Genomic DNA, 22,634 nt, shown 5'->3' with positions numbered 1-22,634 from the left:
GTTAGCTGGAGGTGGGAGCTTCAACTGCAGAAATACACTCTGCTTTCAGTATGTTAGTGTTTACATGCAAACTATTACTATTTACTATGAATAGGTTTGAAGTTAGAGAAGACTGTTGATTCATTTCAACTGATTCCAACATTATAAGGAAGCAGTCATGATCAGCCTGCACTGTCACATGAGGAGAGAAGCATCTGTGGCTGAGGGCCAGCAGTGGAGTGTGTCAGCAGGTTGATCAGTCAGTCACCGACCTGGCTGTCAAACCACATACCAACGTCTGTGCACAGTAACCGACTTCTTAAGAAGACACGGCGCCCTGAAACCTTTTCAAGAAGTTTCATGGAAAATATCTGACTGATGCTTTTCCTCTCTCTCACACAGCACACAGGCTCAAACACAGTCAGTGCTGGATGTGGAGGCAGCCGGCTGAAACAAACACCCGGGGCTGTCTACACCGTATGTCTGTGTGGGGACAAATTCATTACCCACATATTGACACTTCCCTCTGCAGAATCTACTACACAACAACAGCATCTTAAAGATGCAGCACGCACAGCCAGTCCCGATGTAATCGTATGTCCCACAGTGCTGACAGTGCAGTGAAGCTGGCCACGCGTTTCATTTTAAGTGTGGCAGCTTGTGGACATTAGAAAGCTCGTATGTGCTTTTTCTTTAATATCAACATTAACAGACATCACCTCGCTCTCACACATTTAAAGGTGTACCATCCCTACGAAGCCAAACTGGATGCTGAACTATCACAACGATGGTGGAAGCCACCACCAAATCAAATAAACACACCTCAAAAACAGCAAAACTGAACAAGCTTCAAAGTCGCACACACAGCAGGGTTATTGTAGTGTTCATGTTATTGTGTCCATCCTCTGCAGGGGTTTAAAGTAAAACTCTGACTGTGACTGGTGGTTCTCTGAGGAGGATGTTGTGCATTCATGAGCATCTGTGGGAAAACCCTGTCTGTGGTTCGTCCTCTGCGCAGGTATCTTTGCTGTCAGGGCGCCAGCGACGCACTTCTGAATGTTAATTCTGAAGAGGGACTTTGCCAACATGGTGGACAGCTGGCTGAACGGCCTCCTAAGGTCACAGACTGACTGTGTGTGTGAGGGCGAGGTGATTTCAGGTAAGTGTTTAAGTGTGTGTGTGGCTCCATCTCACACACCTTCACACACTTAAGACTGACTCAGACATGTGGACAGAAAGTAAAACCAGGGTGAGAGCGCTGAAACCAAAACTTTCTTTTCTTCACCTGAAAGACAAAGCGTCCTCCACCGCTCTCACCCGTTGCCTCCCCTCTGTCTCCCCTCCCCACGTCGGATCGAGACACACTGAGGCAGAGTGGAAACACTGAGCACAGTTTCGATAGACGAGGGTGGAGCTGGGAATGTGTGTGTGTTGTGATTTCCTGCTGGAATGTGGGTCATTGAGGGTTGCCGTTGTCAGGCTTGCGTAACTGTTTCTGTGGAGACACTGGTCCACTTGGGTTCAAACAAAGCCCAGCTAAGAGCCAGCAGTGGATAATTAACACGCTGGCCAGTTCAACCACAGTCCCCCTTTTGGCCACTGGGAATAGACAAGTACAAACACATGTGGTTCAAGTCCAGTGCTGCAGTCCAGCTCCCCCACTCCTGCAGAACATGGTACAGTCCTACAGAAGCATGCCTCCAGGTTACGGTCCTTATGCACACCCCCATGTTTGTGGCAATGGTCCAGTCTACAGGTGTGCCATATCGTACTGTTCACCATGATGTTTGTATGATGTTTAATATGATTTTAACAAATTCAGATCATGGCTGAAACGAACACTACCTGCTGCACGGCGGTCGTGAAGCTTAATTCACCACCTCACAACATATTTAAGACAACATCCACGACGTGAAAACCTTTGACCGGGGTTGATAAAATTGATGTACTTATTGTCTTGATTGCAGCTCGAAGGTTTAGCTTCGGTAAAGCACAGTATCCTCCTTCAATCTGTTATTTGCTTGCGTGGCCCTTTGCTCTCCATGCTCAAAAACTAATGCATCATTATTTAATCTTTCTGTCTGCACTGAATGAGTCAAGTCTCAAAGGATGCATGAGTCATGTTCAGTCTCTATTCTGAAGGAAGTACGATTATAGATTAACAAATACCTACAACAACCACGAGCGTGAGGAGTCCACAGCATATTTGAATGAAAACCAGAAAGACCAAACATAACAACAGACTTCACTGTGAAGGGCGTGGCGTGCCGAGGAGGGCGTGACGTGTCTATAAAGCTAAATGTACGACACCTCGCTGAGCACGCGGTACGCCAGGTGCTGCGGCTTGCACCACTCAGCCGCCTCAGCTTTTAGTTTCATTTCTCCAGCAAAAAGGACAAGAAAAGGGACAAAGGACAAATCCATTTGGACTTTAAAACGGACACAAGCCTGACCTCGGACATTTTTAGCAGCTTGTTGTTTGAGCGTGTCAGCTAAATGCTCAAAATTACAGAATGTAAAGCGTGAGGGCAAAACAAGAACAAACTGTTCAGTTGATCCTTTCGGCAGCTTTGCTTCTAATCCCTAACAGCTTTTTATTTCGCAAACAGCACACGGGCTGGCAGGAAATGCTAATGCAGCAGTATGTCACCAAACAACAGCCCGGATAAGACCCGCCTCACGCCGCCTGTCAAACACACACATCACATACTTCCAGTCAAGTCGAGGCACCGAGGGATCAACCGAGCTTCGGGGGAGTCTTTGAAGTTGGACTACTTCTGTCACTGTGGGAGTGCGTTCATACAGAGGGTCGACATGGAGTGGATGTGCACACTTTCTAACTCTGATGCTAATTAACGCCTGTGTGTAGTTACTGTGTGTACATCATACACAGAGGGAGAGAGACAGACAGGTACGAGCGCTACCTGTGACTATTTATGACATGCACACACAAAGTAGGGCAACACTGTAGCAAGATGTTATCAGCTGGATAAAAGCTGACAGAGACCAGAGAGGGAGAAAGTGTGTGTGTGTGTGTGTGTGTGTGTGTGTGTGTGTGTGTGTGTGTGTGTGTGTGTGTGTGTGTGTGTGTGTGTGCGTGTGTGTGTGTGTGTGTGCGCGTTTGTTCAAGCTGGTTGGTGTCATGCTGTAGATGTTAGAGGGGAACCAATTATCTGTTTACGGACATTTAATGGCAGATATCGACGTCTGCCAGTAACGGTGAGAGTGATTTACTCTTTGACAGCCCAGACAGTCAGCAAATCAGGCGGCTCGCTGTATCGGCCGTCTCTGGCTTCATGCAGACATACAATATCTGCGTCAATGTGTCCGTGTCACAACTCTTTAAAATACAAATTTAAAGCATCCTTAAAAAAGACTATTGGCTAATTTACTTTTAGCAAAGTTTTAAACTCTGAGATATTATCATACCTGATAGAGCAGGTTTGTAAAGAAGCACAAGTCCATTTATTCAATGGTTGATAACACACTTACACACAGTTGTAAGCAGATGAAAGTGTGTATTAATGTGTTTGTCTGCTGCATAAACAAACAGTGAATGACGATACAGGACAACAACACCGTGATAATTTGGGAGAAGTTATGATTGCTGACATAGTAGAAACCATTTAACAAATGTTTGTAAGCTGCGTATTACTTCATGTTCAATTGGGAGGTTAAAGCAAAGTGTTCCATTTTGTTTTCAGTGTTTTACTGATATTCCACCAACATTCTTGTGTCAAAGAGAAGTCTCAGCGTTGGTAGATTTAGTTGGTATTTTCTCTTCCATGAAAAACGCTCACGCACACATCTTGTTCTCCTCCTCTGGAAACACTGGGCTCAGGAACGTCAGATGTAAATCCATTTAATAAGTAATACTACACTCAAACAGCTCCTCTGCAGCGGTGCATGTGAAAGTGTGTGACACTCATTGAAGTGAAACAGTGGAGGGGAAGCACGCTGTGAGAGATAAGCCTGACCCATCACACTCTCTGACTAACACCTCAGAGTCAAAGGTCGTCCAGGAGAGAGGTCGAAGGTCACCTGTGTTCGCATGAGAAAGTGAGTTAACGTCGCTCTGGCTGTAAAAACCAGATCCCACCTGGTGCCTGTCTCTCTCTCTCTCTCTCTCTCTCTCTCTCTCTCTCTCGTGTGTGTGTGTGTGTGTGTGTGTGTGTGTGTGTGCGTGTGTGCGTGCGTGTGTGCGTGTGTGGATTAAACTTTAAGCAGACTGCAGCTTTCCTGCCTGTAAATTCATTTTATACTGGAACGAATCTGAAACCATAAACTGCTGTTGAATAAATTTGAATCTCATCGCCTCTTCTTGGGTTTCAACTGCATAACTTCACACCTCTTAACGGAACGTCAGCACGTAAACAGACACAGGAAGCAGTAGCGCTGAGCCTTGACCCGCAGCGTACGTAGTTACCTAAGCCGCCGTTGTTACCACCATCATGACTTTGAAAACGCCACGATTTAGCAGCTGCTGTTAGAAATCTTGTCGAGTCCACTGTTAGCCAATGTGCTTTTATGCTGAACATTCTCGCATCACTGTCTGTTGGTGCTTTGGGTGGAGAAACACACTTAACAAATATGGTAAATAATCATTATTACCACAGCAACCCATGCAGACAGGTTGATGATGTCTGGACACACACGTCCGATCGGATCGCTTGCGTATGCAAACAGTCGGTCTTAAAGATCTGAACAGGTGTCGTCAAAGTTAAAACTAAACTCTCTCTCATTTGTCTTCATAAACATTGTGATTTCACGAGGCCTGAGTATTATGGATATCTAAGTGTCTGTCTCTGGATAAGTCAAAGACAAACAGACAGTCCTGGCTCAGTTGACATGAGACTGGCCGAGAGGTTCATGGAAAAAACCATAGTATATAAACTGTGCATTATATCACTTTAATACAGCGACAGAGGTCAGTATTTCAGGATGTTGAGTCCAGGCATCTATGAGAGGTAACACAGGATGCAGACAGGCTGAGAGAAACAACTCGAGGGCCACTGGAAGCTGCTTGTTTGCAAAAAGGGAAATATTTATCAAAGCTTGAGGTGTGCAGACAAGACAAATAAAACGCTGCCTGGAGCATCGAGCTCAAACACTTATCAGCATGCTATGTTCCAGCCTCTCTAGTGTTTGTCTTTTGCTCTGTGTGCACCTTTGTTGATGCATCCTCATCACAAGCTTTAGGAGATACTTTCACTTTCTGCAAGCAAGGAGTTTCCAGTTGTGTTGCTGTTCAAGCTGGTATTTATGGCTGCTCCAAAGGCCCTTTCAAAGTGCAGAGGTGTACACTCTGCTGCTGTCCTGAACGCTCCACGACAGGACGCTGACGTCTGACCGAAATCTGTCTTTTTACCCTCAACAGGCACAAACACAGCCGGACTGGGAACAGCTAAATTAATATAACCGTGATATAATCCGTATTATGACTAAACCCTGCTCGTAAGGAGCACTCCATCACATGCCGTCACCACTCTTATCGTTCTCCCACATCTCCTTTTCAGGCTCCATCTTACAAGAAACAGCAGCGAGCCTTCAAAGCTGTTTTTAAACCCGTGCCACGCACACACGGCTCGGCTATATTTGTGTGAGAGAGAGAGTGGGTAGGGGGTTATCAGGTGTTCAGGAAACTAAGCAGAGCCCGTAAACCACTTTTGGCTCCAGCGTCTGTGCTGAGACTGAACACGGCTGCATGTCAGAGCCAATTCTGCTGCAGACGTGAGGACAGGGTTTTAGGATCAGGTGTACACCGTTCACAGCTGGGCCGGAGAACGATTCCATAGCCCTGATCACAGTCTATCAATACTGCGATAGATCAATACTTACAAACACAAGGCTATTGCCCGCACACTGATAACGCAGCATGTGCTGTAACTCTTCAGCTACAAAGACGCTCCAGAAAACATTCACTTTACACTCAAACGCAACCTCGTTAGACCCTGAAGGCGTCAACATGTCATGCTGGCCACCTCAGCCGTCCAGCATCAGCGACTGATCCAACCATTAGCTTCCACCTTGACAGCTTTGAGCACTCTTTGCATAGAAGCTGGTGTTTAGATGGTGAAAGCTGCTCTGACTGACAGAGTGGCTCCTCATCACACACCTGAACAGAAAGAAGTGACCGGTTCCTGCAGGCTTTGACTTCTCTGAAACACGTCAGTGGGGATAACACTCACTGGGATGTGATGGAAAAAAAAAACAATGAAAGGCAACACGATGTTTCCCAGTTCGTAGCCTTGGCTCACTGGCTCTTGGATAAACCACCCATCCTGAACCTCACTCTCTCTCTTCTGACGCTTTGAATCTAGTTTTGGGCAGCTTTGTCTCTTTTCAGCAGGCAATTGGGAATACAATTTACCACTTTGTTGATATGAAGCACTGCAGCCCTAAAGCCTCAGCTGTTCTGGGGAAGATGTGCCCAGTTTGGTGAGTTTAGAGTTAAGCTGCTGTTTTCTGCTACTGTTGCTCTATTTCCCACCATTAAGTGTGAATAACCCAACTTTTCTTGTTCGCCAACACTGTGGTTTCCCTTGCACTGGTACTGCAGCCCTGTGTTTAATTAAAGCCCAACGCTGGCCAATCAGAAAAAGGTGAAACCATAGTTTCCATGGAGACACTGAATACTTGAATTTGGGTTTTTCGGGGGCATTGAAGAGATGAATTTAAAGAGAAGGGAGGAGAGGAGCTTTGTGGATGATGGCTGTTTGAAAATGAGAATAGATTCCAGCTGCTGTGCGTCATCCTAGTCTCTCTCACACTCACACACACACACACACACACACACACACACACACACACACACACGAACATGAGCCTAATAAAATGAGCTGAGTTCCTGAGTCAATATTGTTGCAGCCCCACCTGCAGTAACACGGGGGGATTCCTCCCTAAGCCTGTCTGAGGTCAGCTGGACAGAGGTTTAAACTCGGATGTGGGGAGGGGAAAGTCGTCCCACATCAGGTCCCAGCAGAGACATTTCAAAGACATCAGACACACCGACAGACAGAGACAAAGACGGGAGAGGAGAAGGAGGAGATGAAGAATGCCATCGCATGAAGCGGGAGAATTACTTTCCTCGTGCTTTAAATAGCCAAAGGATGCCAGGCTCACCGCACATCATCCACAATATCAAATATCTCACCCGTACTCGTGGTTGCAGATGTATGATCAGAAACTAACGTCCACCTCAAAATATAAGCTTCAGAAAAATGTAGATGTGAAGTTCAGTCTATCGAGAGATTAAAAAAAACCCCAAAGACCCATTTCAGACTGCAAAAACTGAATCTACGTCAGTGTGTGTGAAGTTATGTGGCCTCTATTAATCGGTTTCAAGGTATTTTATGCAAATGCTGACCTTGAAAAGACCTTGACTAGCAAAGGGTCTGCAGATGTCCAGAGCTTACATTTTAGTAACATGGACAGCTTCATGTTTTAGCTTGTTCTCCAGTCTAAACACATAAAATAAGACATCTTTTTAATACAGTCTATTTGTCAAAGTCCAAAGAAATCTGATTCTGCTATGGATTTCACTCACTGGTATCGAATTGACATTCTGTGTCAGCAAATATCGTGAGCTGATGTAGTGGAATCGATGCTTTTTAAACAAAAAATACACATTTAGACATATCTAACTTCATAGCGTTCGTGGTTGGAAGATAAAAGCGTGGGTCGTGTCTTCAACAGCTAAAGTGGGTCACAGGCTACGAGCAATGAGACGCTTCCATCCAGCCATGCAGCGTACAGCAGAGGTGATCTGACATGACCACAGTTTGATGGGGGAAAGTGGCGGCTGTTGATTTACTGCTCACATTTTTAACTGCATATCTGGAATGACACCTACAGTCACACTACAGTCACGTCCAGTCTACAGTAAGTTTTTGACCAAAGAAAGAAGCCAAATACTGAAATATCCCAACTATGTAGTCCAGTTAGTGCTGGAAGCCAAAATCTAATATGGTGACTGTGCCGATCTGGAATTTCACTGAATTTCCTGCAGAGCAAACCCAACCTGAACCAGCAGGAGACACAAAGGGAGGCAGCAGAGGCCTGTTGTCCAGAGTGAATGAAAACACTAAACGCACACATTTCCTCTGTGGCTGCACAGAAAAGCCTCTTTGTTTCAGGTGAGTTTCTGCTTCAGTATCGAGCCGTCCACCCCCCGCCCCCGCCCCCATCCAGCCAGCTCACCCTGTCATCCCGACAGAGTAAGGCATTGTGGGAAGGTACGGTATAAATCATCTGGACCCAGCGGTGACGCCTGGCCACAAATCAGACCTGTTCGCCGCCTCAACGCCTCCATAAGCAACCCACAAGGATCAAGGCTGGCAGATAACTGCATGGCCACTGGAGGGAAATCACTGTGTGCAGAGGTGTGTGTGTGAGGTAATTGTCCACCACAAGGCCGTTAAGGGCTGATGAGCTTGTCTCCAGTCTTCCACCCGTACCCAGACACAGAGTAAACATACATGAGACATGATGTATGGCTGACATGGCTGCCAACTTCACTTCAGGTGTCACTTAAGATGTTTCATAACCTAAAAACCTGTCTTCATACAGACACCTTGTCTCCTCAGATGCATCACCCGTAAATTTGCCCATTCTGATGTCATAAAATCTCCAAACTATTCTAACTATGCACTGTGTTTACCCACAGTTAGGCTAAAAACACACTCTTATATCATAAACTCTCTGCTGAAACTGAGCCATAAATGCATATTCACTTAAACGCTGACTTAAATGCTTCAGCTCGAGATCAGAGCACAGTTAAAACCATGACTGCACATAGCTTGGGTTCACACAGGGGAGTCAGGGTTTGGAGGGCGACCACATCTTAACTGTGCAAACTACGTGTCCGTCCATCTTCAAGCCTTTACTGAGCTCATACACAAGAACACTGTGAATAAGAAGAAGCCCAGGCTGACAGAGAAGCCATTGTTCAAGACACAAAACAACACGGTGCAGTTCTGCCTTTCCAAGTGGGATGTGCAGAAAATGTGTTGGTGTCTTCATAGGTCTCTGTTCCCAGAATCTGACCTTAAGGCCCAGATATGTGAGAACAGGATGAAAATGCTGGAGTTTGACTGCTCGGACACAGAATCTATTTATTTTTTAACAACAGCGTTCAAAAAACGCTCACGACGGTTCCTCTGTTAAAAATACAGACTCAGACTGACATAGTGATGAGTGTGACGAAATAACTTTGGTGTGAACTAGCAGTGTGGAAATGTACATTATCCTGATTTTATCAAGGTAAGACAGGAAAACATGGAGGAAGCTAAGTCTGTGTTCCTGACCCAGGTCAGAAAAGAAGACATGTCTCTCTAAAATATGATCAAATACAATCATAAAAACAAGGACATCAGGTATAAAGGCATGTCTCTAATAGAAGCCTGTTTCAAATTCAGGCCAGATTCTTTCTGCAGTTGTAAACAGAGATCACTGTAAGAGATTTCACAGCATTTTCTCTTCCTTTTGGCATCACGTTGGTCAGATCTAAAGATAGTTAATGTTGGCCATTAGCAACATATTCCAAAGATGACCACAAAGGTATTTGTGTCAGCTGTGACAAAGTCGTAACAGTGTGACTCCAGCGGAAACGCTCAAAGTGAGAGTGACAAACTAAATGGACTGAGGAAGCGTTCACTTCTGCTCCATTTACTGATATTTTCGCTCTCATTCTCAGTAACTACAAAAGAAGCAAGAGAGAGGGAGACAAAGAGACAGAGAGAAAATAGAGACCTCTGCAAAATAAGGTCACACATGCTCCTGGGCGTGTTCGAGTGTGTGTGTGTGTGTGTGTGTGTGTGTGTGTGTGTGTGTGTGTGTACACACCAGAAAGATCAATAACAGTCTGCAGTGGTTTACGGGGGGCTGGTTAAACATGGCACCTTGTGATCAGGGCGATGGAGTTACACACAAACACACCAACGTGAGCACAAGCGTGACCTTACCAGGCGTCTCTGAAGGTCCCGACGTGCAGAGAATAGAGGAGCACTATTAAGAATGCAGCGTGCACGCATGCTAGCATGCACACACACACACACACACACACACACACACACACACACACACACACACACACACACACACACACACACACACACACACACTCCTGGGATGAGGCGTTGAATTATGCAGGCCCGCCCACATCTCTCTCTCTCTCAGCCTTGGAGTGACTTTGGTGCAAAAACAGGGAGGAGGAAGTAATGACAAACTTTGAGACTGACCAACAGACCAAAACGGTCAGACAGCAAACCCACCTAAACTACCTGAGGAGGCTCAAATCGAAGGAAGTCTCTCTTTTCATTACCTGCTGTAAAAAAGGGCCTCACAGTAATTAACTGCTGTGTGATGTAGCCTCTAAAGCCCTATTCACACGGGATTGTTAATATCCACAGAGGTCGTCTGCGTGCTTAATCCTGTGTGAATCTGTCATGTCTGTAATCTGCAAAGTAAAAATTCCACCACAAATTACCTCAAATTCAGGGGTCATCTGATAATATCTGCTGCTGCTCTATTTTTAAAGCCTCTGTTTGGGTTTTTCTGCGTTTTTCTTCCCTCGCTCTATGAGGCTGAGACTCATTAAGGCTGTGATGAAAAATGTTAATGGGAGCTTTGATGGCATACTGGGCAAAAATTCTGGAGACTCATCTATGAGTCAGAATGAATTTGGAGAGAGTGTAATCTCAGATCAGCAAACTGGACTGAAACATTCATTTGTTGTTGACTCAAGGTGGACTTTTCTCCATATCTTCATATCGTGGTCTTCATCACCAGACACAGTTTGCTCAGCTGTCTTCGAGCTGCAGAAAGTCTTCAGACTTTTGTCCAAAGCAAACTCTTGAGCTCACAACTGCAGATTTTCAAACCTGAACATTAAAACAATGGTTCAATAAAAACCAGACAAACTCCATCTGATGAAGACTGGGCAATACAGCTGAAAGCTGAGGAAGAAGAGTAAAGGGACCCTGAGTCAAGAATGTATTGTTAAGTGCTGTTTTTGAGGTCAAGAATGGGCCGTAAAGCTTAAGAGATTAGGGCCAAGAAATATTATTATTGTTTAATCCACTGATTATTGTCTCTATTAATCGTTTGGTTACATTACAATATCCCACAATCCAAAGTGGCACATCAGAAATGGCTGTTTCCACCTGCTAATCACACACGACACCAGCGGGTGCTCATCTACGTCTACAGCCGTTTGTCTCCAGAGACAAACGGCTGTCTCCAGAGACAAACGGCTGTCTCCCGAGACAAACGGCTGTCTCCAGAGACAAACGGCTGTCTCCAGAGACAAACAGCTGACACTCCGGTGAATGGAAGCCTCCACTGGAACCCAACACCAGCGAGCTCCTGACCAGTGCTATGGCAACCACTTCATAGCTGGGTGTCATGTGGCCATGGCGCTGGTATTCTGGCCATGCCCAGTTTGGGATGTCAGGTGCATAAAGAAAGGGGGAAACAAAATATGCTGCTGCAGCAAAATGGCAGACAAGAACTAAACCAAGCTGAACATAAACGAGGCCTTTTCAGTCCAAACTGGAGCAACTTCTTACACCAGGAAGACACTTTTTCACTTCATTAAGACTGAAAATCCCCACGAACACTGGAAAACATTTCAAACGGCATCTCAGGGATAGAAGCAAATAAACGCCTGTGATGCCAATCCCTCTCCTCCTCATCCTCCCGACTGATGCTCCTCTCCATCTTCCAGCTCCTGCACTTACTCCTTCCCCGAGCTGACCTGAATCTCACAACCCTGGTGAAATAAAAAGTGGATCTGAACGAGGATCTCAGAGCTTCTACAGTGATTGGCTCTGTCATCACATCGTCAATACTTCATTGATGGGTCTTAAACCATCTCATCCTTGTGTCCATACAATCAGAAACAGTGAATTATATGAGTAACTGTACCATTTAACCCACAGTTACAATAACACAAGTTTCTTTTCTTAAGCAGAAAAAATCTGTTAATATTCGATCAATTATTTTGTCTAAAATGTCTGAAAACAGTAAAAAAAATGTTGGGACATGAGCAACAGAAAACAGGAGAGTTGTGGAACGCTCCATAAACACCTGTTCGGAACATTCCACAGGTAAACAGGTACATTGGTAACAGGTGAGAGGATCATGATTGGGTAAGGGGTGGAGCGAGGTTCACCACGTTGTGAACACGATTGGTTAAAGGAGACTTCTTTGGAAACTGGGCTGTATTTTAGAACAGCTGTAAGGTGTTTCCAGGGTCTGAAAATTCATCTGATTTGACTCAAGAACTTGCAACGATGGCTGAACTTCTGCAACGCACCAAAAACACAATTATCGGCCTTAAAGCCTGACTGTCATCGTAATGTCTGGGCGGCCTTCTAACTGGCATTCAGGAAGCCTTGAAACGTCCTGATGAAAGTTGCAGATATCCTGAAACTGATGCAACTGGTGCCACAAGTATCCAAATTAGCACATGACATCATCTGGCCTTCAGCAAAAACCCAGTTCAAAGCAGCAGAAGCCCTGGTCCAAGCTTAATTTCCACTTCTGCAGGATTTAGTGCACCAGGACATTCCAGAAGTCCGTCACAGAGGAGTTTGCATACTTTCCACTGGTTGGCTAAATTGCCTGGTATCAACAGCGTTTTGTGGTGGACTCTGCCACTCACAACGCTGATGGATAATGTGGTGCATTTGCATCAGGCGCTGCCTTCTTGAACAAACAGCCGAGCAGGAACAGTAACGCGGAGCCTCCTCCTTCCACATACACACACATACAAACACACACAAAAACAACACGCAGGGAAGCTGACACACACACACACACACACACACACACACACACACACACACACACACACACACTGCCCTCAAATGAATATCAACGCAAAACACACTCTGAGGAGCAACTTACAAACTATTTTTCTTCTTCACTCTTCCCTGAAAGAGATTTACAACCAAACCTGAACACACACACACACACACACACACACACACACAGTCTGGGCTTGCGTCAGCGATGTCAGCCCCTGTCACACATCACCACTGCATTGCTGTGTGTTTGCGAGTGTGAGTGTGTGAGTGTCTGCGTGCATGTCGAAGCCATTCTTATGAAACAGGGCGTAAAGCTAAGAACAACAAATACGAGCGGGTGGGGCTTGGTGGAGGGAAGTCCCCGGCCCGCTGAGGTCACCCACACAGTGTTATTGTAGTTCTTTGGTTCAGATTGTCCACCGGGCCCTACCAGGCGGGTGGGGCTGAGCTGAGACAGGGTGCAGCTCCATTGGGTGCCTTCTAACAGCCAGCAGATGAGAGTCCAGACAAACACGCTCCTCTTTGATGAAGCTGGTGCGGAACTCCAGACGGCAGCACCTGCTTGTGATTGCTGGCTGCTCATCTCTTGCTGAGCAGCGACAACGTCTCAAAGATGTGCTGCAACTTATTTTTACTGCCAGACATTTGATGAAAGTGTAGATCACTTCTGTCCAGCTGAATGAGTCTGACATTTAGCTGTACAGTCAGTGTATTTGTATTGCTTTGCCACCATGGGAGTAGCACATTAGTCACCTGTTACCAATCGACCTGTTTACCTGTGGAATGTTCCAAACAGGTGTTTTTGGAGCATTCCACAACTTTCACAGCCTTTTGTTGATCCTGTCCTGACTTGTTTGAAACGTGTTGCTGCATCAGATTCAGAATAAGCAGATATTTACAAAAATGAATGAGCTCAAACTTTAAATATCTTGTCTTTGGACTCCTCACAGAGAGAATTCAAGCACCGTCTCAACTTTCACATGCGTACGTTTCTCTAACTTCCTGGTGTGCATTCATTTTGTGAACCAAAACCAAAACCAAATCTTGATGTGAACACTGTTAAGCTCTCTTGGGGCGTATTCACACCTGCCTTGTCTGGTTCGAACCAAACCAAAAAAAATCGCTGGTGCGGACCTTTTGGGCTGGTGTGAATACAAACCATCGAACTCTGGTGCGGACCAAACAGCCGGACCGAGACCCAGCCGGAGAGGGGGTCTCAGTTCGCTTCCAAACGAACCCTGGTGCGGTTCGCTTGATATGTGAAGCAACCGCGCTCGGCCTTTTTGGACGCAACCGTTGCTGTGGGCATTATGGGAAATATTGTTTTGATTAGCGCGGTAACTCCAAAGATTAGCAGCACGTTATCAGACCATCGGTTTAAAATGAGTCGTGGCTCAACATGGAGCGAAGAGGAGACGAAATGTCTTTTGGAGATTTGCCCCCCCCCCCTTTATTTTTTACCGTGTTACCCCGCCCCTGACCGTTTTATCCAATGGTTCTGGGGCTCTTGCAAAAATTGCAATGTGAGAAGGAACCGCACCAAACCAAAAAAGAAACACTGCATTTTGGTCCGAACCAAAGACAGCGGACCAAAGGACTTTCCTGGTCTGAATACGCCCTTAAATTCCTTTTTTCCCCTAAGAAATCATGAAAAAGTTGAAGTCCAGTTGAGTCCATCTGCACATCTGCTCTCATGTGTTTGGTATGCTGCAACTTTTCACAGACAAACACCAAACCAGCAAACATTTCGACACACGGACACAGTGCCAAACATTCTGTGGTCCCGTCTTAAAAGCTGAGGAATGTCACCAGTGTGCTGTGTTGTTTATCATTACTGCGTGCGTGCGTGCGTGTGTGTGTGCGTGTGTGTGTGTGTGTGTGCATGGAGGGTTTGTTTTGCTGGTAATTAAGATTAACCAATCAAAAAAAACAGCCAACCCTGCAGTTTATCCAGCCAGATATCACAATTCAATAAGACGTCCACGCTGGTCTCACCTACACCAGCTGTTGATCATGTGATTTCAGTTCTACATTTATACAAACATACGCTGGTCAGGTGAGACATCCCTCAAATAAGGTCTGTTAAAATCACATATCATCATCATATGTTTTTAAAAGAGCCCATTCAGATCACCTGAGCGGCATCTGACTGTTTTCATTATCAGTGACGCTGACGATCATTTTCTCAATTAGTTATTTATCGTTTACGCTTCAAAATGTCAGAAAACAAGCCGAAATGTCCTCAAATCTCTTGGCCAACTATCCAAAACCTGCTGAAATGGAGTTTACCATCTCATTGAGCAAAGACAAGGAGCAAATCATCACAACAGAGGAGATGAACCAGCTCGCGTCTTACTCGTCCCTTCTTAGAATGTCCTTAGACAAGAGAAGAAGCATTGAATCTGCACTTTCAGTCAAATATAAAGGTGCCGTGACTGGCAATTCAGAGGGTTTTTAAACATCATGAACATTCTTCCATGATGGAAGATGCTCAATGCCTTTAAATCCGAAGGCCAATCTGCCAGATCGCTCAAATACTGTCCTGTAATAAACTCTGTTGACACAAAATGCTCATGAATCCAGAAATGCACGAGTACATGCAAGGATTTTTATTTACAGTCGCCCGTCTGACCACGTGTACACTGCCAAACAATAGGTTTTACTCCAAGCAGTGATACAGACAGTTCCCTCCTTGGTTTCCCTCCTTGTGGGCCACGACTTAGACATTGATCTGCTGCAAAGCACCATGGGAGCTGGTAGCAAGCGGCGCTAAACACTCATAGTCATTGGTTCCTGATTGCTGTCTGATCCTGTGAGGTCAAAGGGGGGTTACGTCCCGTGCGATTGGCCCACAGGGAGGCGAGCGGGTTGTGACTGACAGGTAGGAGAGCGAATCAGCTGCCTGAGAAGGCGACACGAACCAATGGAGGCCGGAGGAGAGGAAAAGGGGGCAAGTCGGGAGGAGGTGAGCCAGGCCTCAGAGGGATTAACACGGTCTGACAGGCTGGCTGGGAGACACACACACACACACACACACACACACACACACACACACACACACACACACACACACACACACACACAGCTTTTAGGGCGGGCTGCTCTGCTGAGCACACACAATACACTGCTTGTTTTAGAACAAGAGGAAAGAGAGAAAAGATAGATAAGAGAGGGGCCAAATCACGGAGGAGGAATGTGTGTTTGACAGACGCAGGGGGAGCAGAGGGAGCTGGATTATGAACCACAGGTGCTTCCCAGCTAATGCACTTCCAGGGAGGGAGCGACTCCCGCTGTGGCCTTAATGTAAATTCCATGACTCCTCCATGACTTTCACAATTGTTCCTCTTTTCCGAAACGTCTGCACTCCACCCACGTTTCACTGAAGGCTGTTTACTGTAACGCACGTTTGAAACGAGCTCGAGTGCATATTACACTTAATAACGCACGCACTTCAGGAGGAAAATTTCCCAACATTCCCCAATTTCCACAGAGAGCCTATCAGGATACCTGACCTTCTCTGTGTGAAATTCACTGTCAAAGACTGCATGTGCATTCCAGGAATTCCATGACCAGTAGGAAGGCTGGAAACCATGACATCTTCCCCAGTTGGATCCTCACAAACGGCTCAAACGCACACACGCCCACACAGAGACCATGCTGATGTGTTATTCTGGACTGCTTAGGGAGGCTTCTTTAAGGAGGGCTTTACATATATTGATCAGATTTCGGCAGCCCGTCTAGGAAAATGAACTCCCTCCAGCCAAACCAGAGAAGGTTTCTGCAACTTTAAGGCTTAAAGAACCCGTAAATTAAGGTGAGGATCAATCATCTGATCAACTTTGAAACCTAAACAAATGTAAATAAAAACTGGAAGGGATGACTTCTCACACTCAACAAAAACAACAACATTGGAAAACTGTATAATTTATTTAAAGCCTTAATTTCACTGGAGGACAATTCTCAAGGTTCCTCAGGAGTCTATAAATTTGTGTTTGGGATACACTTCAGTTGCTGTTTTGCATTAGCCGGCTAAATCTCGTGTGGTTGTCTTCTCTGATCTCTTTGTTGAAACACTAAGCAACTCGGGTAGCAAGCGTTGGGCTTGATGGCACATGCTGAAAAATGAAAACTACCTGCAATTAGCCGTATACAGTATTTGCTTCATAATAGTCATCTGCTGCTGCTTCCAAACGAAAAGAAGCTTCTGGAAGCAGAGATTTCAGCGCTTCAGGAGAGGCTGCAAGCATGAATCAGGTTATCAAAAGATGTATGCCTTCAAAGGGTCTACACAAAAACTCAGCAAACAAACATCTTCCTCTGCGTTTGGGCTTCTGGTTCACACAAACAGTATTTTTCCTCTTCTGTCCACAATCAGTTTAATCAGATGTTATGCCACTTACCACCCTTTCTATCTACTCCTGGATTTTTCCTTCAGTGATCAGATTTAACTTTATTAGCACATCACGATAAGGACCGTTTCACCCATAACCAACACACAGCCTGCATCACTCCAGAAGTGGACCTCCTAACGTGCTGAAATAAACAGCGGTGATAAATATCCTGGCTGTCCAGTGTGACCCCATCCTTCTTTTGAACAGGCAGCAGCCAATAGAGCGAGGCCTGCTGCATTGATTACAGCTGGTACAGTGAGCGATGTGGCTGAACTGCAGAGTTCAGATTCAACAACAGAAACATAAAGTGGATTTCAAAAACGTGAATGCAAGAACAAAGATCGGCACCTCCCCCATCCGTGCTGTCAAAGTGTCAAAGCACAGCGCTCGTCCAGACCGAGTGGACACGACGACCTGCAAGCAGCCAAACTTAGTGTTTAAACCACAGAACAGCCAACCAGAGAAACAGCCAGCTCCCTTCAAAGAACTGAAGTCAACACGACTGAGCAGTGGCTGGCTGATGGACATGAACAAGGTTACTCATCCAATCACGTCAGCCTGCCTGCCTGCCTGCCTGTCTGCGTGTGTGTGTGTGTGTGCTCGCACATGTGTGTGATAGAGATGGGCCATAACTCTGCTGGACAGGCTATAAGGCTTGCAGTCGTGATCTTCTGCCCTGCTTTGTAATGAACTGCTGTGGAGCGATTACTCACACATGCACGCACACACACATGCACACACGCACGCACACGCTGTTCGGCCATGAAATATGACATACAACACATTTACAGCTTCAACTGGTTGTGCTGATAGGAGACACTTGGCAGAAGCGCACAGCAGCAGGGACGACACAGGTGGACATGGACTCTCAGACACATGCTAAGCTCAAATTATCTCAGGCCTGCAGAGTGTTAGGAGGAGCCGGAGGAGGCTGCAGCCTCACTACTGAGGAGAACCAGGAGCAGCATCCAGGTGTGTATGAGGTCATATCAACAGAGCAAACGCTTTTAATGGCAGCCACTAGAATTAAAACAAACAAAATAAACTCCTGACCCGTCCTCTCAAGAGCACTTATTTCCAATTAGAGAATCAAAGCACGGCAATAAAACAAGGGGAGTTAATTCAAAGGTGCTGAAGGACTTTCCACAGAAGGACACAATAGAACAGCAGAAAGGTGGGAAATCTTAAAAGAAACTAGAAAACGTCATATCACTACTTGTGATATGAGCTTTGCACCTGCCATTGTGTGTGTTTACATTCCTCAAGATAAGGCTCCACGCACCTTTGCATTAACATCCTACCTTCACACACTGCAGAGCAATCATCAGCCAGTCCAAAGTTTCAGCTCCATGTCGGCCTGAAAACCAGGAAACATGGGAAAGAAAAACAAAGCAGCACACACAGACATAACAGTGTGGCATTTGTGGTCTGGGTCTGTCCCACGATAGCTAACGTGACACTGAAATCACGCTGGAGTTAGCCATCTTTCTTCCTGCCTCATTGAAGCGACAGGAAAAAGCAGCTCTGGCAATTTCAACACAAACAACAACACAGAAGGTGCACTGAGCTGTCACAGCATTTATCTGATCCCCGATCAGATCAAGCTGAATGAGGATGAGATGGTGCCACGAGTAAGATGACAAAACGTTTGTCTTGCTTATACAACATAAATGTCAGTCGTCCATGTGTTAGCGTGAATGTATTGATGGCTGTTAGCTAACGAAACGGCTTCTGTGGTACCTACACCGCTAAAGAGCTCCTGGAGTGTGAAGCATGGGAAAACCAACAGGGGTGGAAAGCATCTTAAAACCTATGTGACCTTCATCTGGATTGAACTTGAATGACAAAGTGACCTGAGCTTTAGTGGGACCTCCACACACCTACAGAACACACACACCTAGGAGCTGCAGCACCTCGATGTGGGTGCCTCATTTAGCCACAGTCAACCCGCCCACCTGCTACTCCAAGTGCAGCAAAGCGAGCAGATACCTGACTCCTTCAGGTTCACTTCAGGTCCACATCTGCATCACAATAAATCCAATTATGAAACTTACTGATGACGGCCTCTTTGACGCGAGTCAAGAAAACCTTCAGCCACGACTCTCACCATCACTGCAGACTAAAAATCACACACACAGACTTCTTTTACAAGCCTGTCAGCTACCGGCTATGTGTGTGTGTGTGTGTGTGTGTGTGTGTGTCTGTGTGTCTGTGTGTGTGTGTGAAAGAGAGAGGCCTCCTTTGCAGAGCGTCTGTAGTCTGTGCTCATCACAGCTACTGCGTTACCATCGCGACGCAGCCAGCTATTGGCCACGTGACATGATGAGAGGGACAGAAGAGACAATGCAAACAGAGATAAATGCACAGAGCAGTCAGCTACAGCGTGTGTGTGTGTGTGTGTGTGTGTGTGTGTGTGTGTGTGTGTGTGTGTGTGACCTCGTGGTATTGTAGTTGTGGCTGAGGCCAGCAAATCTGTTAACCAGGCCTCCGCGGTGCTGCTGCCAAACCTGCTGCTACTATCGCCAGATGCTACTGAAAACAGGTACCCAGCAGGCCGACGCTGACCTTTAAGCCAAAGTCAAACACCAGCCAGTCAACAGTCTTCTTCCCTCAGCACCAGCCCCTCAGGAGCTATTTCTCAGCTGTGCATAATTTCTTGTCATTGGGCATTTTGACCTTCAATGATGGTCCAATGCCACTTCACAAAAGAGCAAAATTCCCAGGAGGAAACAGCAAAATCCTCTTCATCTCAACATCACTTAACTGCATGATATGGTTTCCTTCATTCCTTTGCATGTTCAATAAGAAGTCATCACTGCATGCAGTCAGGTGTGTAAGAGAATACGAGCGCTGTGACAATATCTACCATGGGACAACATACTCTAAATTAAAGCTGAAACCATGAACTGATGAGCTGGTAGACAGAAATTTCATTCAAAGTCATTTTTCAAACAAAACTTTCAAACGTGACGGTGCCAGCTTTCAAGGAAATAGTGATAGGCAATATTTCAGGTTTACTATATAATGATTTATAATAATATAATGCTGTTTAAAATTATACATCATGACACCCGTATCACCAACTCCTAGTCTCAAATAAACACAAAAAAAAGAGCTGCAGCTCACTGCCAACTGGTGCTACAGCTTTCATCAGGCAGGCAAGTGACAAAAAGCTCTTGCACAGTCCCTCTTTAAAAGGCTAACGACCAAATGAACACACCGTGATATTAACTGTTCAACAGCTGGACACAAAAAAAGGAAATCTGAGAAGAGGTGGGGGTGAAGATCCCACCCAGATAAAGCTCCAATAACAAATCCAATCAAGGTGAAAAGATGATATTCTATGGGCGATATCAATAAACACAAGAACAAAATATGACCAATAATGTCAATAAATATCAAGAACCATTCGATGGGTTGCTGCACCAAAACATAGCTGTCTTAGTATGGCAACAATAACACTGGTGCCGCTGGTGACAAAGGTTCATCTGGAGCACTGGGATCTGGAAATAGCGGGTAAAATCAAATCTGATCAAACACGAGTCTGAAAACAAACCCAGTCATTCCACCTCGGCCGCAGGAAACCCACTATCTCCACACAACACATACTTCCTGCTGGCTTCCTGCTTCCTGTGCAGCAGGGAAGAGGAGGGAGAGGTCGCTGATGTCACAGCGAGGCTGCTTGCATGCTACATTCAGGTCCCATAGGAAAGACGGTGGATTTGAGTTTCCTGGTAGTAAAAAACGTCGAAATCAGCCAGTCAGCGCTGTGAGAAAACACTGTCCTAAGTCGTTTTGTGCTGGTAATTGCTGTGATTTTGGTTTGTGGTTCAGCGTACACACACGTGCACAGATAACTTCCAGCGTGACAAACCGCTGTACGAAGACAAATCATTGCTGTCGTCGTCTGTTTTTTCCTCGTATGGAGCAAAAGCAACAATCAGGAATTGCTGCTCTGCTGGGTTACAAACAGCCTCCGTCTTTCCGCCTCCCTGGGCCACAGGAAAGATGCTCAACAGAAAATGTCACAACATATCAACACATTGTCATCCTACACAGCCGTGCGATACATAATGGATGTATTTAGTCAAGCTGATTGAATTTTTAACCATACAATTCTCCATCTTATTCGGTTCTGCATCCTGTCAAAGCATCAGTCCTGAATTTCTCTGAAATTCAGCTTCCCCAGCATTCAGATGGTCCATTAAACCAAGGCCAGGTATTGTCAGGTGTGTGACAGGGTTATGTGCATGGCGGTCACTCATTCGCTGTTACACTTCACTGTCACTGCGATTTCATCTGGCGAGCATTTACGACAATTTCAACAACCAGAAAAACCAGGTCAAACGACAAAAACAGAAAGCTGTACAATCACAAGTGGTGAATCTATAAATAAGCAACACAAGGTTGAGGAAATGTAGCAGAACAGCGTACATTTACAGACAAGATGCTTGGATCTGTTCGGCTGAGCAGACTTGATAAAAGGAAACTATGTGTCATATTATGTTAACCTGCTTCTGTCTTCCAAGCGTGGAAGTCTAACCGTGGCCAACTGGAAGTGAAACTATGCAACTGGATGTAATATGTGCTTCAATTTCCAGCTCTGCTGCGACTTGAAAGCTCTACAAAGTCTATTTAAAGCATTTATTCTTTTAAAACTCTTAAATTTAGATCCAATACTTTTTCTTTGGTTTTAAGCTCCTGCAGACACTTTGCTTCAAGACCCTCTAAGTCACTAATCTACATGCTGACATGCAATCACAGCCTGAATGTAAGCAAAGTTAATAACTTAACGTCTAGCTCGTATTGCCAATATCTGGCAGCCTGCAGAGATTCTGAGGGGTCAGTGTTTAGTGGAGTCGATTTGGTGGCGAGGACGGCTTTGTGCCAGGCAGGATCAATCTAGAACTGGACGGACAAAAAAGCTGCTGTTTCTGTATTAAACCATAAGCCTCTCGAGTTGTTCAGAGAAAAAGTGAAAATATTCCTTCGGTTAACACGCGGGACTAACGGAGGAACTACAGTTCAACGGACTCCAGCCGAAACTCAAACCTTTGCCTGTTCAGAGGTGCAGTCAGGTTTACTGTACATGATTCAGTCCCCATCCAAGGAAAAACACCCTTATACAGGAAGTGACCTCACCATTTAAGTACAACTTCAAACTGTCTGTGCCAAGGTAAATGTTAACATAGCATACGTTTGACGTGCCTGATTAACAACAATGTTACATGAAATTACTGGCTTAGATTGCACTACCTGCTAATTACAACACTGCCACAGCCTCAGCAGACCTCTGGATATCACTGCCTGAGTGCACAGTGAGCGAATGCTGAAATTCGTTTTGGAAGGTGATATGAATCATTTCCTCTCTATCATTTATCTTGCACTGCATACAGGGCGTGCTTGTCCGGCGCAATGTGTGTCACCATGTGCAGTTAAATGTTTTAGATTTGTG

The 22,634-nt window shown here is 45.5% G+C and overlaps 1 protein-coding gene across 27 annotated transcripts in view; it reads right to left on the bottom strand.

Moving 5' to 3' along the window:
* afdna (afadin, adherens junction formation factor a) overlaps positions 1–22,634 on the bottom strand; it is an 81,445-nt gene that overhangs the window by 55,593 nt on the left and 3,218 nt on the right. The window lies entirely within an intron of this gene.

Source organism: Chaetodon auriga, chromosome 18 (genome assembly GCF_051107435.1).
Source record: "Chaetodon auriga isolate fChaAug3 chromosome 18, fChaAug3.hap1, whole genome shotgun sequence".
NCBI classification, from domain to species: Eukaryota; Metazoa; Chordata; class Actinopteri; order Chaetodontiformes; family Chaetodontidae; genus Chaetodon; species Chaetodon auriga.
Note: the sequence above shows the minus strand (reverse complement) of the source record. Positions and strands in the feature narration are given on the sequence as shown.